The sequence below is a fragment of the Mixophyes fleayi genome, chromosome 3, assembly GCF_038048845.1.
Source record: "Mixophyes fleayi isolate aMixFle1 chromosome 3, aMixFle1.hap1, whole genome shotgun sequence".
In the NCBI taxonomy this organism is placed as follows: domain Eukaryota; kingdom Metazoa; phylum Chordata; class Amphibia; order Anura; family Limnodynastidae; genus Mixophyes; species Mixophyes fleayi.
The window spans coordinates 71,501,891-71,515,855 of record NC_134404.1 but is presented as its reverse complement, the minus strand read 5'-3'; the positions used below and the strand labels follow the sequence as shown (position 1 = coordinate 71,515,855).

At 44.9% G+C, this 13,965-nt stretch overlaps 4 non-coding genes and 48 pseudogenes across 4 annotated transcripts; all 52 read right to left on the bottom strand.

The window, feature by feature from the left end:
• Positions 1 to 6: 6 nt before the first annotated feature.
• LOC142146812 (5S ribosomal RNA) lies at positions 7 to 126 on the bottom strand (annotated as a pseudogene).
• A 248-nt stretch (positions 127 to 374) lies between these two features.
• On the bottom strand, positions 375 to 493 carry LOC142145504 (5S ribosomal RNA; annotated as a pseudogene).
• Positions 494 to 575: 82 nt separating this feature from the next.
• Positions 576 to 694, bottom strand: LOC142146221 (5S ribosomal RNA; annotated as a pseudogene).
• Positions 695 to 775: 81 nt separating this feature from the next.
• On the bottom strand, positions 776 to 894 carry LOC142145369 (5S ribosomal RNA; annotated as a pseudogene).
• An 81-nt stretch (positions 895 to 975) lies between these two features.
• On the bottom strand, positions 976 to 1,094 carry LOC142145787 (5S ribosomal RNA; annotated as a pseudogene).
• Positions 1,095 to 1,175: 81 nt separating this feature from the next.
• On the bottom strand, positions 1,176 to 1,294 carry LOC142147725 (5S ribosomal RNA; annotated as a pseudogene).
• Positions 1,295 to 1,375: 81 nt separating this feature from the next.
• On the bottom strand, positions 1,376 to 1,494 carry LOC142146332 (5S ribosomal RNA; annotated as a pseudogene).
• An 80-nt stretch (positions 1,495 to 1,574) lies between these two features.
• Positions 1,575 to 1,693, bottom strand: LOC142145112 (5S ribosomal RNA; annotated as a pseudogene).
• Positions 1,694 to 2,047: 354 nt separating this feature from the next.
• LOC142147766 (5S ribosomal RNA) lies at positions 2,048 to 2,166 on the bottom strand (annotated as a pseudogene).
• A 79-nt stretch (positions 2,167 to 2,245) lies between these two features.
• LOC142146178 (5S ribosomal RNA) lies at positions 2,246 to 2,364 on the bottom strand (annotated as a pseudogene).
• Positions 2,365 to 2,446: 82 nt separating this feature from the next.
• LOC142146678 (5S ribosomal RNA) lies at positions 2,447 to 2,565 on the bottom strand (annotated as a pseudogene).
• Positions 2,566 to 2,812: 247 nt separating this feature from the next.
• On the bottom strand, positions 2,813 to 2,931 carry LOC142145863 (5S ribosomal RNA; annotated as a pseudogene).
• An 81-nt stretch (positions 2,932 to 3,012) lies between these two features.
• On the bottom strand, positions 3,013 to 3,131 carry LOC142146555 (5S ribosomal RNA; annotated as a pseudogene).
• An 81-nt stretch (positions 3,132 to 3,212) lies between these two features.
• Positions 3,213 to 3,331, bottom strand: LOC142147809 (5S ribosomal RNA; annotated as a pseudogene).
• Positions 3,332 to 3,412: 81 nt separating this feature from the next.
• On the bottom strand, positions 3,413 to 3,531 carry LOC142147915 (5S ribosomal RNA; annotated as a pseudogene).
• A 247-nt stretch (positions 3,532 to 3,778) lies between these two features.
• On the bottom strand, positions 3,779 to 3,896 carry LOC142147765 (5S ribosomal RNA; annotated as a pseudogene).
• A 272-nt stretch (positions 3,897 to 4,168) lies between these two features.
• Positions 4,169 to 4,287, bottom strand: LOC142147868 (5S ribosomal RNA; annotated as a pseudogene).
• Positions 4,288 to 4,368: 81 nt separating this feature from the next.
• On the bottom strand, positions 4,369 to 4,487 carry LOC142145845 (5S ribosomal RNA; annotated as a pseudogene).
• Positions 4,488 to 4,568: 81 nt separating this feature from the next.
• On the bottom strand, positions 4,569 to 4,687 carry LOC142146368 (5S ribosomal RNA; annotated as a pseudogene).
• An 82-nt stretch (positions 4,688 to 4,769) lies between these two features.
• LOC142145540 (5S ribosomal RNA) lies at positions 4,770 to 4,888 on the bottom strand (annotated as a pseudogene).
• Positions 4,889 to 4,969: 81 nt separating this feature from the next.
• LOC142145932 (5S ribosomal RNA) lies at positions 4,970 to 5,088 on the bottom strand (annotated as a pseudogene).
• Positions 5,089 to 5,335: 247 nt separating this feature from the next.
• LOC142147106 (5S ribosomal RNA) lies at positions 5,336 to 5,454 on the bottom strand. The gene has a single exon (XR_012690266.1). It is a non-coding gene; the product is annotated as a 5S ribosomal RNA (ribosomal RNA).
• An 81-nt stretch (positions 5,455 to 5,535) lies between these two features.
• On the bottom strand, positions 5,536 to 5,654 carry LOC142146481 (5S ribosomal RNA; annotated as a pseudogene).
• Positions 5,655 to 5,900: 246 nt separating this feature from the next.
• Positions 5,901 to 6,019, bottom strand: LOC142145884 (5S ribosomal RNA; annotated as a pseudogene).
• A 202-nt stretch (positions 6,020 to 6,221) lies between these two features.
• LOC142145807 (5S ribosomal RNA) lies at positions 6,222 to 6,340 on the bottom strand (annotated as a pseudogene).
• An 81-nt stretch (positions 6,341 to 6,421) lies between these two features.
• LOC142146626 (5S ribosomal RNA) lies at positions 6,422 to 6,540 on the bottom strand (annotated as a pseudogene).
• Positions 6,541 to 6,620: 80 nt separating this feature from the next.
• On the bottom strand, positions 6,621 to 6,739 carry LOC142146778 (5S ribosomal RNA; annotated as a pseudogene).
• Positions 6,740 to 6,821: 82 nt separating this feature from the next.
• Positions 6,822 to 6,940, bottom strand: LOC142145640 (5S ribosomal RNA; annotated as a pseudogene).
• A 249-nt stretch (positions 6,941 to 7,189) lies between these two features.
• LOC142147894 (5S ribosomal RNA) lies at positions 7,190 to 7,308 on the bottom strand (annotated as a pseudogene).
• An 82-nt stretch (positions 7,309 to 7,390) lies between these two features.
• LOC142146399 (5S ribosomal RNA) lies at positions 7,391 to 7,509 on the bottom strand (annotated as a pseudogene).
• Positions 7,510 to 7,590: 81 nt separating this feature from the next.
• On the bottom strand, positions 7,591 to 7,709 carry LOC142146357 (5S ribosomal RNA; annotated as a pseudogene).
• An 80-nt stretch (positions 7,710 to 7,789) lies between these two features.
• Positions 7,790 to 7,908, bottom strand: LOC142145926 (5S ribosomal RNA; annotated as a pseudogene).
• Positions 7,909 to 8,188: 280 nt separating this feature from the next.
• On the bottom strand, positions 8,189 to 8,307 carry LOC142145487 (5S ribosomal RNA; annotated as a pseudogene).
• Positions 8,308 to 8,556: 249 nt separating this feature from the next.
• Positions 8,557 to 8,675, bottom strand: LOC142147920 (5S ribosomal RNA; annotated as a pseudogene).
• A 272-nt stretch (positions 8,676 to 8,947) lies between these two features.
• LOC142145795 (5S ribosomal RNA) lies at positions 8,948 to 9,066 on the bottom strand (annotated as a pseudogene).
• An 80-nt stretch (positions 9,067 to 9,146) lies between these two features.
• LOC142145681 (5S ribosomal RNA) lies at positions 9,147 to 9,265 on the bottom strand (annotated as a pseudogene).
• An 83-nt stretch (positions 9,266 to 9,348) lies between these two features.
• On the bottom strand, positions 9,349 to 9,467 carry LOC142146342 (5S ribosomal RNA; annotated as a pseudogene).
• A 342-nt stretch (positions 9,468 to 9,809) lies between these two features.
• Positions 9,810 to 9,928, bottom strand: LOC142147095 (5S ribosomal RNA). Its single transcript, XR_012690255.1, has one exon. It is a non-coding gene; the product is annotated as a 5S ribosomal RNA (ribosomal RNA).
• Positions 9,929 to 10,210: 282 nt separating this feature from the next.
• Positions 10,211 to 10,329, bottom strand: LOC142145794 (5S ribosomal RNA; annotated as a pseudogene).
• An 81-nt stretch (positions 10,330 to 10,410) lies between these two features.
• Positions 10,411 to 10,529, bottom strand: LOC142146020 (5S ribosomal RNA; annotated as a pseudogene).
• Positions 10,530 to 11,068: 539 nt separating this feature from the next.
• Positions 11,069 to 11,187, bottom strand: LOC142146269 (5S ribosomal RNA). The gene has a single exon (XR_012689948.1). It is a non-coding gene; the product is annotated as a 5S ribosomal RNA (ribosomal RNA).
• An 81-nt stretch (positions 11,188 to 11,268) lies between these two features.
• On the bottom strand, positions 11,269 to 11,387 carry LOC142147442 (5S ribosomal RNA). The gene has a single exon (XR_012690589.1). It is a non-coding gene; the product is annotated as a 5S ribosomal RNA (ribosomal RNA).
• An 82-nt stretch (positions 11,388 to 11,469) lies between these two features.
• LOC142146267 (5S ribosomal RNA) lies at positions 11,470 to 11,588 on the bottom strand (annotated as a pseudogene).
• Positions 11,589 to 11,668: 80 nt separating this feature from the next.
• On the bottom strand, positions 11,669 to 11,787 carry LOC142146380 (5S ribosomal RNA; annotated as a pseudogene).
• Positions 11,788 to 11,869: 82 nt separating this feature from the next.
• LOC142145627 (5S ribosomal RNA) lies at positions 11,870 to 11,988 on the bottom strand (annotated as a pseudogene).
• A 250-nt stretch (positions 11,989 to 12,238) lies between these two features.
• LOC142146039 (5S ribosomal RNA) lies at positions 12,239 to 12,357 on the bottom strand (annotated as a pseudogene).
• A 282-nt stretch (positions 12,358 to 12,639) lies between these two features.
• On the bottom strand, positions 12,640 to 12,758 carry LOC142145327 (5S ribosomal RNA; annotated as a pseudogene).
• An 81-nt stretch (positions 12,759 to 12,839) lies between these two features.
• Positions 12,840 to 12,958, bottom strand: LOC142145538 (5S ribosomal RNA; annotated as a pseudogene).
• An 81-nt stretch (positions 12,959 to 13,039) lies between these two features.
• LOC142146297 (5S ribosomal RNA) lies at positions 13,040 to 13,158 on the bottom strand (annotated as a pseudogene).
• An 82-nt stretch (positions 13,159 to 13,240) lies between these two features.
• Positions 13,241 to 13,359, bottom strand: LOC142145138 (5S ribosomal RNA; annotated as a pseudogene).
• Positions 13,360 to 13,439: 80 nt separating this feature from the next.
• Positions 13,440 to 13,558, bottom strand: LOC142146700 (5S ribosomal RNA; annotated as a pseudogene).
• Positions 13,559 to 13,805: 247 nt separating this feature from the next.
• LOC142145764 (5S ribosomal RNA) lies at positions 13,806 to 13,924 on the bottom strand (annotated as a pseudogene).
• Between the last annotated feature and the right edge of the window lie 41 nt (positions 13,925 to 13,965).

Here is a 13,965-nt window from a genome sequence, read left to right as displayed (position 1 = left end):
CAAAACAGCCTACAGCACCTGGTATACCCAGGTGGGTCTGCCATCCAAGTACTAACCAGGTCCATCCCTGCTTATCTTCCAAGATCAGACGAGATTAGGCTTGTTTAGGTTGATGTGGCTGTAGGTGTTGGTTTCCTACTGACCTACTTTTCTTATACATCTCAAAACCAGCATTGAAGGAAGCCAGAACAAGAGAGAAAAAAAAAAAGGCCTACAGCACCTGGTATTCCCAATTGCTTAGCTTCCAAGATCAGACGAGATTAGGCTTGTTCAGGGTGGTGTGGCTGTAGATATTGGTTTCCTACTGACCTACATCTCTTATACATCTCAAAACCAGCATTGAAGGAAGCCAGAACAAGAGAGAAAAAAATAAAGGCCTACAGCACCTGGTATTCCCAGGTGGTCTCCCATCCAATTACTAACCAGGCCCAGCCCTGCTTAGCTTCCAAAATCTGATGAGATTGTGCTTGTTCAGGGTGGAGTGGCTGTAGATATTGAATTCCAAATGACCTACATCTCTTATACATCTCAAAACCAGCATTGAAGGAAGCCGGAACAAGAGAAAAAAAAAAAAAGGCCTACAGCACCTGGTATTCCCAGGTAGTCTGCCATCCAAGTACTAACCAGGCCCGGCCCTGCTTAGCTTCCTAAATCAGCTGAGATTAGGCTTGTTCAGGGTGGTGTGGCTGTAGGTATTGATTTCCTATTGACCTACATCTCTTATACATCTGAAAACCAGCATTGAAGGAAGCCGGAACAAGAGAGAAAAAGAAAAGGCCTACAACACCTGGTATTCCCAGGTGGTGTCCCATCCAAGTACTAACCAGGTCCGGCCCTGCTTAGCTTCCAAGATCAGACAAGATTGGACTTTTTCAGGGTGGTGTGGCTGTAGGTATGGGTTTCCTAATGACCTACATCTCTTATACATCTGAAAACCAGCATTGAAGGAAGCCGGAACAAGAGAGAAAAAAAAAAAGCCTACAGCACCTTGTATTCCCAGGTGGTCTCCCATCCAAGTACTAACCAGGTCCGTCCTTGCTTAGCTTCCAAGATCAGACGAGATTGGGCTTGTTCAGTGTGGTGTGGCTGTAGGTATTGTTTTCCTATTGACCTACATCTCTTATACATCTCAAAACCAGCATTGAAGGAAGCAGAACAAGAGAGAGAAAAAAAAAGGCCTACAACACCTGGTATTCCCAGGTGGTCTCCCATCAAAGCACTAACCAAGCCCAGCCCTGCTTAGCTTCCAAGATCAGACGAGATTGGGCTTTTTCAGGGTGGTGTGGCTGTAGGTATTGGTTTCCTAATGACCTACATCTCTTATACATCTGAAAAGCAGCATTGAAGGAAGCCGGAACAAGAGAGAAAAAAAAAAAGCTTACAGCACCTTGTATTCCCAGGTTGTCTCCCATCCAAGTACTAACCAGGCCTGGCCCTGCTTAGCTTCCAAGATCAGAAGAGATTGGGCTTGTTCAGGGTGGTGTGGCTGTAGGTAATGTTTTACTATTGACCTACATCTCTTATACATCTAAAAACCAGCATTGAAGAAAGCGGAACAAGAGAAAAAAAAAATATGCCTACAGCACCTGGTATTCCCAGGTGGTCACCCATCCAAGTACTAACCAGGTACTGCCCTGCTTAGCTTCCAAGATCAGAGGAGATTGGGCTTTTTCAGGGTGGTGTAGCTGTAGGTATTGGTTTCCTAATGACCTACATCTCTTATACATCTGAAAACCAGCATTAAAAGAAGCCGGAACAGGAGAGAAAAAAAAAAGGCCTACAGCACCTTGTATTCACAGGTGGTCTCCCATGGTGGTTTGGCTGTAGGTATTGATTTCTTATTGACCTACATCTCTTATACATCTCAAAACCAGCATTGAAGGAAGCCGGAACAAAACAGAAAAAGAAAAAGTCCTACAGCACCTGGTATTCCCAGGTGGTCTCCCATGGTGGTTTGGCTGTAGGTATTGATTTCTTATTGACCTACATCTCTTATACATCTCAAAACCAGCATTGAAGGAAGCCAGAACAAGAGAGAAAAAAAAAAAGCCTACAGCACCTGGTATTCCCAGGTGGTCTCCCATTCAAGTACTAACCAGGCCCGGCCCTGCTTTGCTTCCAAGATCAGACGAGATTGAGCTTGTTCAGGGTGGTGTGACTGTAGGTATTTGTTTCCTTTTCACCTACATCTTCTATAATCTCAAAACCAGCATTGAAGGGAGCCGGAACAAGTGAGAAAAAAAAAGGCCTACAGCACCTGGTATTCCCAGCTGGTCTCCCATCCAAGTACTAACCAGGCCTGCCTCTGCTTAGCTTACAAGATCAGAGGAGATTGTGCTTGTTCAGGGTGGAGTGGCTGTAGATATTTGTTTCCTAATGACCTACATCTCTTATACATCTCAAAACCAGCATTGAAGGAAGCCGGAACAAGAGAAAAAAAAAAAAAAGCCTACAGATCCTAGTATACCCATGTGGTCTGCCATCCAAGTACTATCCAGGTCCGGCCCTGCTTAGCTTCCAAGATCAGACGAGATTAGGCTTGTTCAGGGTGGTGTGGTTGTAGGTTTTGGTTTCCTACTGACCTACATTTCTTATACATCTCAAAACCAGCATTGAAGGAAGCCAGAACAAGAGAGAAAAAAAAAAAGCCTACAGCACCTGGTATTCCCATTTGCTTAGCTTCCAAGATCAGATGAGATTAGGCTTGTTCAGGGTGGTGTGGCTGTAGGTATTGGTTTCCTAATGACCTACATCTCTTATACATCTCAAAACCAGCATTGAAGGAAGCCGGACAAGAGAGATAAAAAAAAAAGGCCTACAACATCTGGTATTCCCAGGTGGTCTCCCTTCCAAGTACTAACCAGGCCCGGCGCTGCTTAGCTTCCAAGATCAGACAAGATTGGGCTTTTTCAGGGTGGTGTGGCTGTAGGTATTGGTTTCCTAATGACCTACATCTCTTATACATCTGAAAACCAGCATTGAAGGAAGCCGGAACAAGAGAGAAAAAAAAAAGGCCTACATCACCTTGTATTCCCAGGTGGTCTCCCATCCAAGTACTAACCAGGTCCGTCCCTGCTTAGCTTCCAAGATCAGACGAGATTGCCCTTGTTCAGTGTGGTGTGGCTGTAGGTATTGTTTTCCTATTGACCTACATCTCTTATACATCTCAAAACCAGCATTAAAGGAAGCCGGAACAAGAGAGAAAAAAAAAAGGCCTACAGCACCTGGTATTCCCAGGTGGTCTCCCATCCAAGTACTAACCAGGCCTGGCCCTGCTTAGCTTCCAAGATCAGACAAGATTGGGCTTGTTCAGGGTGGTGTGGCTGTAGGTATTGTTTTCTTATTGACCTACATCTCTTATACATCTCAAAACCAGCATTGAAGGAAGCCGGAACAAAAGAGAAAAAAAAAAGGCCTACACCACCTGGTATTCCCAGGTGGTCTCCCATCCAAGTACTAACCAGGTCCGGCCCTGCTTAGCTTCCAAGATCAGACGAGATTAGGCTTGTTCAGGGTGGTGTGGCTGTAGGTGTTGGTTTTCTACTGACCTACATTTCTTATACATCTCAAAACCAGCATTGAAGGAAGCCAGAACAAGAGAGAAAAAAAAAAGGCCTGCAGCACCTGGTATTCCCAATTGCTTAGCTTCCAAGATCAGACGAGATTAGGCTTTTTTAGGGTGGTGTGGCTGTAGATATTGGTTTCCTACTGACCTACATCTCTTATACATCTCAAAACCAGCATTGAAGGAAGCCAGAACAAGTGAGAAAAAAATAAAGGCCTACAGCACCTGCTTTCCCAGGTGGTCTCCCATCCAAGTACTAACCAGGCCCAGCCCTGCTTAGCTTCCAAGATCTGATGAGATTGTGCTTGTTCAGGGTGGTGTGGCTGTAGATATTGGTTTCCTACTGACCTACATCTCTTATACATCTCAAAAGCAGCATTGAAGGAAGCCGGAACAAGTGAAAAAAAAAAAATGGCCTACAGCACCTGGTATTCCCAGGTAGTCTGCCATCCAAGTACTAACCAGGCCTGGCCCTGCTTAGCTTCCTAGATCAGGCTTGTTCAGGGTGGTGTGGCTGTAGGTATTGATTTCCTATTGACCTACATCTCTTATACATCTCAAAACCAGCATTGAAGGAAGCCAGAAAAAGAGAGAAAAAGAAAAGGCCTACAGCACCTGGTATTCCCAGGTGGTGTCCCATCCAAGTACTAACCAGGTCCGCCCCGGCTTAGCTTCCAAGATCAGACGAGATTGGGCTTTTTCAGGGTGGTGTGGCTGTAGGTATTGGTTTCCTAATGACCTACATCTATTATACATCTGAAAAGCAGCATTGAAAGAAGCCGGAACAAGAGAGAAAAAAAAAAGGCCTACAGCACCTTGTATTCCCAGGTGGTCTCCCATCCAAGTACTAACCAGGTCCGGCCCTGTTTAGTTTCCAAGATCAGACGAGATTAAACTTTTTCAGGGTGGTGTGGCTGTAGGTATTGGTGTCCTAATGACCTACATCTCTTATACATCTGAAAACCAGCATTGAAGGAAGCCGGAACAAGAGAGAAAAAAAAAAGGCCTACAGCCCCTTGTATTCCCAGGTGGTCTCCCATCCAAGTAGTAACCAGGTCCGGCCCGGCTTAGCTTCCAAGATCAGACGAGATTGGGCTTGTTCAGAGTGGTGTGGCTGTAGGTATGGTTTTCCTATTGACCTACATCTCTTATACATCTCAAAACCAGCATTGAACGAAGCCGGAACAAGAGGGAAAAAAAAAATGGCCTACGGCACCTGGTATTCCCAGGTGGTCTCCCATCCAAGTACTAACCAGGCCTGGCGCTGCTTAGCTTCCAAGATCAGAGGAGATTGGGCTTGTTCAGGGTGGTGTGGCTGTAGGTATTGGTTTCATAATGACCTACATCTCTTATACATCTCAAAACCAGCATTGAAGTAAGCTGGAATAAGAGAGAAAAAATAAAGGCCTACAGCACCTGGTATTCCCAGGTGGTCTTCCATCCAAGTACTAACCAGGCCCAGACCTGCTTAGCTACCAAGATCAGCTGAAATTGGGCTTGTTCAGGGTGGTGTGGTTGTAGGTATGGCTATCTTAATGACCTACATCTCTTATACATCTCAAAACCAGCATTGAAGGAAGCCGGAACAAGAGAGAAAAAAAAAGGCCTACAGCACCTGGTATTCCCAATTGCTTAGCTTCCAAGATCAGACGAGATTGGGCTTGTTCAGGGTGGTGTGGCTGTAGGTATTGATTTCTTATTGACCTACATCTCTTATACATCTCAAAACCAGCATTGAAGGAAGCCAGAACAAGAGAGAAAAAAAATAAAGGCCTACAGCACCTGGTATTCCCAGGTGGTCTCCCATCCAAGTACTAACCAGGCCCAGCCCTGCTTAGCTTCCAAGATCAGATGAGATTGTGCTTGTTCAGGGTGGAGTGGCTGTAGATATTGAATTCCAAATGACCTACATCTCTTATAAATCTCAAAACCAGCATTGAAGGAAGCTGGAACAAGAGAAAAAAAAAAAAGGCCTACAGCACCTGGTATTCCCAGGTAGTCTGCCATCCAAGTACTAACCAGGCCTGGCCCTGCTTAGCTTCCTAGATCAGCCGAGATTAGGCTTGTTCAGGGTGGTGTGACTGTAGGTGTTGGTTTCCTACTGACCTACATTTCTTATACATCTCAAAACCAGCATTAAAGGAAGCCAGAACAAGAGAGAAAAAAAAAAAGCCTACAGCACCTGGTATTCCCAATTGCTTAGCTTCCAAGATCAGACAAGATTAGGCTTGTTCAGGGTGGTGTGGCTGTAGGTATTGGTTTCTTAATGACCTACATCTCTTATACATCTCAAAACCAGCATTGAAGGAAGCCGGAACAAGAGAAAAAAAAATAAAGCCTACAGCACCTGGTATACCCAGGTGGTCTGCCATCCAAGTACTAACCAGGTCTGGCCCTGCTTAGCTTCCAAGATCAGACGAGATTAGGATTGTTCAGGGTGGTGTGGCTGTAGGTGTTGCTTTCCTACTGACCTACATTTCTTATACATCTCAAAACCAGCATTGAAGGAAGCCAGAACAAGAGAGAAAAAAAAAGGCCTACAGCACCTGGTATTCAGGGTGGTTTGGCTGTAGGTATTGATTTCTTATTGACCTACATCTCTTATACATCTCAAAACCAGCATTGAAGGAAGCCAGAACAAGAGAGAAAAAGAAAAGGCCTACAGCACCTGATATTCCCAGGTGGTCTCCCATTCAAGTACTAACCAAGCCTGGCACTGCTTAGCTTCCAAGATCAGACAAGATTGGGCTTTTTCAGGGTGGTGTGGCTGTAGGTATTGGTTCCCTAATGACCTACATCTCTTATACATCTGAAAACCAGCATTGAAGGAAGCCGGAACAAGAGAGAAAAAAAAAAGGCCTACAGCACCTTGTATTCCCAGGTGGTCTCCCATCCAAGTACTAACCAGGTACGTCCCTGCTTAGCTTCCAAGATCAGACGAGATTGCCCTTGTTCAGTGTGGTGTGGCTGTAGGTATTGTTTCCCTATTGACCTACATCTCTTATACATCTCAAAACCAGCATTGAAGGAAGCCGGAACAAGAGAGAAAAAAAAAGGCGTACAGCACCTGGTATTTCTAGGTGGTCTCCCATCCAAGTACTAACCAGGCCCGGCCCTGCTTAGCTTACAAAATCAGACAAGATTGTGCTTGTTCAGGGTGGAGTGGCTTTAGATATTTGTTTTCTAATGCCCTACATCTCTTATACATCTCAAAACCAGCATTGAAGGAAGCCGGAACAAGAGAAAAAAAATAAAAAGCCTACAGCACCTGGTATACCCAGGTGGTCTGCCATCCAAGTACTAACCAGGTCCGGCCCTGCTTAGCTTCCAAGATCAGACGAGATTCGGCTTGTTCAGGGTGGTGTGGCTGTAGGAATTGGTTTCCTACTGACCTACATTTCTTATACATCTCAAAACCAGCATTGAAGGAAGCCAGAACAAAAGAGAAAAAAAAAAAGGCCTACAGCACCTGGTATTCCCAATTGCTTAGCTTCCAAGATCAGACGAGATTAGGCTTGTTCAGGGTGGTGTGGCTGTAGATATTGGTTTCCTACTGACCTACATCTCTTATACATCTCAAAACCAGCATTGAAGGAAGCCAGAACAAGAGAGAAAAAAAATAAAGGCCTACAGCACCTGGTATTCCCAGGTGGTCTCCCATCCAAGTACTAACCAGACCCAGCCCTGCTTAGCTTCCAAGATCAGATGAGATTGTGCTTGTTCAGGGTGGAGTGGCTGTAGATATTGAATTCCAAATGACCTACATCTCTTATAAATCTCAAAACCAGCATTGAAGGAAGCCGGAACAAGAGAAAAAAAAAAAAAGGCCTACAGCACCTGGTATTCCCAGGTAGTCTGCCATCCAAGTACTAACCAGGCCTGGCCCTGCTTAGCTTCCTAGATCAGCCGAGATTAGGCTTGTTCAGGGTGGTGTGGCTGTAGGTAATGATTTCCTATTTACCTACATCTATTATACATCTGAAAACCAGCATTGAAGGAAGCCGGAACAAGAGAGAAAAAAAAAAGGCTTACAGCACCTTGTATTCCCAGGTGGTCTCCCATCCAAGTACTAACCAGGTCCAGCCCTTCTTAGCTTCCAAGATCAGACGAGATATGGCTTGTTCAGGGTGGTGTGGCTGTAGGTATTGGTTTCCTAAATACCTACATCTCTTTTACATCTCAAAACCAGCATTGAAGGAAGCCAGAACAAGAGAGAAAAAAAAAAGCCTACAGCACCTGGTATTCGCAGGTGGTCTCCCACCCAAGTACCAACCAGGCCCGGCTATGCTTAGTTTCCAAGATCAGACGAGATTGAGCTTGTTCAGGGTGGTGTGACTGTAGGTATTTGTTTCCTTTTGACCTACATCTCCTATAATCTCAAAACCAGCATTGAAGGAAGCCGGAACAAGAGAGAAAAAAAAAGGCGTACAGCACCTGGTATTTGTAGGTGGTCTCCCATCCAAGTACTAACCAGGCCCGGCCCTGCTTAGCTTACAAAATCAGACAAGATTGTGCTTGTTCAGGGTGGAGTGACTTTAGATATTTGTTTCCTAATGACCTACATCTCTTATACATCTCAAAACCAGCATTGAAGGAAGCCGGAACAAGAGAAAAAAAATAAAAAGCCTACAGCACCTGGTATACCCAAGTGGTCTGCCATCCAAGTACTAACCAGGTCCGGCCCTGCTTAGCTTCCAAGATCAGACGAGATTAGGCTTGTTCAGGGTGGTGTGGCTGTAGGTATTGGTTTCCTACTGACCTACATTTCTTATACATCTCAAAACCAGCATTGAAGGAAGCCAGAACAAAAGAGAAAAAAAAAAAGGCCTACAGCACCTGGTATTCCCAATTGCTTAGCTTCCAAGATCAGACGAGATTAGGCTTGTTCAGGGTGGTGTGGCTGTAGATATTGGTTTCCTACTGACCTACATCTCTTATACATCTCAAAACCAGCATTGAAGGAAGCCAGAACAAGAGAGAAAAAAAATAAAAGCATACAGCACCTGGTATTCCCAGGTGGTCTCCCATCCAAGTACTAACCAGGCCCAGCCCTGCTTAGCTTCCAAGATCAGATGAGATTGTGCTTGTTCAGGGTGGAGTGGCTGTAGATATTGAATTCCAAATGACCTACATCTCTTATAAATCTCAAAACCAGCATTGAAGGAAGCCGGAACAAGAGAAAAAAAAAAAAAGGCCTACAGCACCTGGTATTCCGCCATCCAAGTACTAACCAGGCCTGGCCCTGCTTAGCTTCCTAGATCAGCCGAGATTAGGCTTGTTCAGGGTGGTGTGGCTGTAGGTAATGATTTCCTATTTACCTACATCTATTATACATCTGAAAACCAGCATTGAAGGAAGCCGGAACAAGAGAGAAAAAAAAAAGGCTTACAGCACCTTGTATTCCCAGGTGGTCTCCCATCCAAGTACTAACCAGGTCCAGCCCTTCTTAGCTTCCAAGATCAGACGAGATTGGACTTTTTCAGGGTGGTGTGGCTGTAGGTATTGGCTTACTAATAACCTAAATCTCTTATACATCTGAAAACCAGCATTGAAGGAAGCCGGAACAAGAGAGAAAAAAAAAGGCCTACAGCACCTTGTATTCCAAGGTGGTCTCCCATCCAAGTACTAACCAGGCCCAGCCCTGCTTAGCTTACAAGATCAGATGAGATTGAGCTTGTTCAGGGTGGAGTAGCTGTAGATATTTGTTTCCTAATGCCCTACATCTCTTATACATCTCAAAACCAGCATTGAAGGAAGCCGGAACAAGAGAAAAAAAAAAAAAAAGCCTAGAGCACCTGGTATACCCAGGTGGTCTGCCATCCAAGTACTAACCAGGTCCGGCCCTGTTTAGCTTCCAAGATCAGACGAGATTAGGCTTGTTCAGGGTGGTGTGGCTGTAGATATTGGTTTCCTACTGACCTACATCTCTTATACATCTCAAAACCAGCATTGAAGGAAGCCAGAACAAGAGAGAAAAAAATAAGGCCTACAGCACCTGGTATTCAGGGTGGTTTGGCTGTAGGTATTGATTTCTTATTGACCTACATCTCTTATACATCTCAAAACCAGCATTGAAGGAAGCCGGAACAAGAGAGAAAAAGAAAAGGCCTACAGCACCTGGTATTCCCAGGTGGTCTCCCATGGTGGTTTGGCTGTAGGTATTGATTTCTTATTGACCTACATCTCTTATACATCTCAAAACCAGCATTGAAGGAAGCCAGAACAAGAGAGAAAAAAAAATAAAGGCCTACAGCACCTGGTATTCCCAGGTGGTCTCCCATCCAAGTACTAACCAGGCCCAGCCCTGCTTAGCTTCCAAGATCAGATGAGATTGTGCTTGTTCAGGGTGGAGTGGCTGTAGATATTGAAATCCAAATGACCTACATCTCTTAGAAATCTCAAAACCAGCATTGAAGGAAGCCGGAACAAGAGAAAAAAAAAAAAAGGCCTACAGCACCTGGTATTCCCAGGTAGTCTGCCATCCAAGTACTAAACAGGCCTGGCCCTGCTTAGCTTCCTAGATCAGCCGAGATTAGGCTTGTTCAGGGTGTTGTGGCTGTAGGTAATGATTTCCTATTTACCTACATCTATTATACATCTGAAAACCAGCATTGAAGGAAGCCGGAACAAGAGAGAAAAAAAAAAGGCTTACAGCACCTTGTATTCCCAGGTGGTCTCCCATCCAAGTACTAACCAGGTCCAGCCCTTCTTAGCTTCCAAGATCAGACGAGATTGGACTTTTTCAGGGTGGTGTGGCTGTAGGTATTGGTTTACTAATAACCTACATCTCTTATACATCTGAAAACCAGCATTGAAGGAAGCCGGAACAAGAGAGAAAAAAAAAAGGCCTACAGCTCCTTGTATTCCAAGGTGGTCTCCCATCCAAGTACTAACCAGGCCCAGCCCTGCTTAGCTTACAAGATCAGATGAGATTGAGCTTGTTCAGGGTGGAGTAGCTGTAGATATTTGTTTCCTAATGCCCTACATCTCTTATACATCTCAAAACCAGCATTGAAGGAAGCCGGAACAAGAGAAAAAAAAAAAAAAGCCTAGAGCACCTGGTATACCCAGGTGGTCTGCCATCCAAGTACTAACCAGTCCGGCCCTGTTTAGCTTCCAAGATCAGACGAGATTAGGCTTGTTCAGGGTGGTGTGGCTGTAGATATTGGTTTCCTACTGACCTACATCTCTTATACATCTCAAAACCAGCATTGAAGGAAGCCAGAACAAGAGAGAAAAAAATAAGGCCTACAGCACCTGGTATTCAGGGTGGTTTGGCTGTAGGTATTGATTTCTTATTGACCTACATCTCTTATACATCTCAAAACCAGCATTGAAGGAAGCCGGAACAAGAGAGAAAATGAAAAGGCCTACAGCACCTGGTATTCCCAGGTGGTCTCTCACGGTGGTTTGGCTGTAGGTATTGATTTCTTATTGACCTACATCTCTTATACATCTCAAAACCAGCATTGAAGGAAGCCAGAACAAGAGAGAAAAAATAGAGGCCTACAGCACCTGGTATTCCCAGGTGGTCTCCCATCCAAGTACTAACCAGGCCCAGCCCTGCTTAGCTACCAAGATCAGCTGAGATTGGGCTTGTTCAGGGTGGTGTGGCTGTAGGTATTGCTTTCTTAATGACCTACATCTCTTATACATCTCAAAACCAGCATTGAAGGAAGCCGGAACAAGAGAGAAAAAGAAAAGGCCTACAGCACCTGGTATTCCCAGGTGGTGTACCATCCAAGTACTAACCAGGTCCGGCCCTGCTTAGCTTCCAAGATCAGACGAGATTGGGCTTTTTCAGGGTGGTGTGGCTGTAGGTATTGGTTTCCTACTGACCTACATTTCTTATACATCTCAAAACCAGCATTGAAGGAAGCCAGAACAAAAGAGAGAAAAAAAAAAGCCTACAGCACCTGGTATTCGCAGGTGGTCTCCCACCCAAGTACTAACCAGGCCTGGCTATGTTTAGTTTCCAAGATCAGACGAGATTGAGCTTGTTCAGGGTGGTGTGACTGTAGGTATTTGTTTCCTTTTGACCTACATCTCCTATAATCTCAAAACCAGCATTGAAGGAAGCCGGAACAAGAGAGAAAAAAAAAAGGCCTACAGCACCTGGTATTTCCAGGTGGTCTCCCATCCAAGTACTAACCAGGCCCGGCCCTGCTTAGCTTACAAAATCAGACAAGATTGTGCTTGTTCAGGGTGGAGTGGCTTTAGATATTTGTTTCCTAATGACCTACATCTCTTATACATCTCAAAACCAGCATTGAAGGAAGCCGGAAGAAGAGAAAAAAAAAAAAAAGCCTACAGCACCTGGTATACCCAGGTGGTCTGCCATCCAAGTACTAACCAGGTCCGGCCCTGCTTAGCTTCCAAGATCAGACGAGATTAAGCTTGTTCAGGGTGGTGTGGCTGTAGGTATTGGTTTCCTACTGACCTACATTTCTTATACATCTCAAAACCAGCATTGAAGGAAGCCAGAACAAAAAAGAGAAAAAAAAAAGGCCTGCAGCACCTGGTATTCCCAATTGCTTAGCTTCCAAGATCAGACGAGATTAGGCTTGTTCAGGGTGGTGTGGCTGTAGATATTGGTTTCCTACTGACCTACATCTCTTATACATCTCAAAACCAGCATTGAAGGAAGCCAGAACAAGAGAGAAAAAAAATAAAGGCCTACAGCACCTGGTATTCCCAGGTGGTCTCCCATCCAAGTACTAACCAGGCCCAGCCCTGCTTAGCTTCCCCAATCAGATGAGATTGTGCTTGTTCAGGGTGGAGTGGCTGTAGATATTGGATTCCAAATCACCTACATCTCTTATAAATCTCAAAACCAGCATTGAAGGAAGCCAGAACAAGAGAAAAAAAAAAAAAGGCCTACAGCACCTGGTATTCCCAGGTAGTCTGCCATGCAAGTACTAACCAAGCCTGGCCCTGCTTAGCTTCCTAGATCAGCCGAGATTAGTCTTGTTCAGGGTGGTGTGGCTGTAGGTATTGATTTTCTATTTACCTACATCTATTATACATCTGAAAATCAGCATTGAAGGAAGCCGGAACAAGAGAGAAAAAAAAAAGGCTTACAGCACCTTGTATTCCCAGGTGGTCTCCCATCCAAGTACTAACCAGGTCCAGCCCTGCTTAGCTTCCAAGATCAGACGAGATTGGACTTTTTCAGGGTGGTGTGGCTGTAGGTATTGGTTTACTAATAACCTACATCTCTTATACATCTGAAAACCAGCATTGAAGGAAGCCGGAACAAGAGAGAAAAAAAAAAGGCCTACAGCACCTGGTATTCCAAGGTGGTCTCCCATCCAAGTACTAACCAGGCCCAGCACTGCTTAGCTTACAAGATCAGATGAGATTGAGCTTGTTCAGGGTGGAGTAGCTGTAGATATTTGTTTCCTAATGCCCTACATCTCTTATACATCTCAAAACCAGCATTGAAGGAAGCCGGAACACGAGTGAAAAAAAAAAAGCTTACAGCACCTGGTATTCCCAGGTGGTCTCCCATTCACATACTAACCAGGCCTGGACCTGCTTAGCTTCCAAGATCAGACGAGATTGGGCTTGTTCAGGGTGGTGTGGCTGTAGGTATTGGTTTCCTATTGACCTACATCTCTTATACATCTCAAAACCAGCATTGAAGGAAGCCGAAACAAGAGAGAAAAAAATAAAGGCCTACAGCACCTGGTATTCCCAGGTGGTCCCCCATCCAAGTACTAACCAGGCACAGCCTTGCTTAGCTACCAAGATCAGACGAGATTGGGCTTGTTCAGGGTGGTGTGGCTGTAGGTATTGCTTACCTAATGACCTACATCTCTTATACATCTCAAAACCAGCATTGAAGGAAGCCGGAACAAGAGAGAAAAAAAAAAGCCTACAGCACCTGGTATTCCTAGGTGGTCTCCCATCCAAGTAGTAACCAGGCCTGGCCCTGCTTAGCTTCCAAGATGAGATGAGATTGGGCTTGTTCAAGGTGGAGTGGCTGTATATATAGGTTTCCTAATGACCTAAATCTCTTATACATCTCAAAACCAGCATTGAAGAAGGCCGGAACAAGAGGGAAAAAAAAAAGGCCTGCAGCACCTGGTATTCCCAATTGCTTAGCTTCCAAGATCAGACGAAATTAGGCTTGTTCAGGGTGGTGTCGCTGTAGGTATTGGTTTCCTACTGACCTACATCTCTTATACATCTCAAAACCAGCATTGAAGGAAGCCGGAACAAGAGAGAAAAAAAAAAAGGCCTACAGCACCTGATATTCTCAGGTGGTCTCCGATCCAAGTACTAACCAGGCCCGGCCCTGCTTAGCTTCCAAGATCAGACCAGATTGGGCTTGTTCAGGGTAGTGTGGCTGTAGGTATTGTTTTCCTATTGACCTACATCTCTTATACATCTAAAAA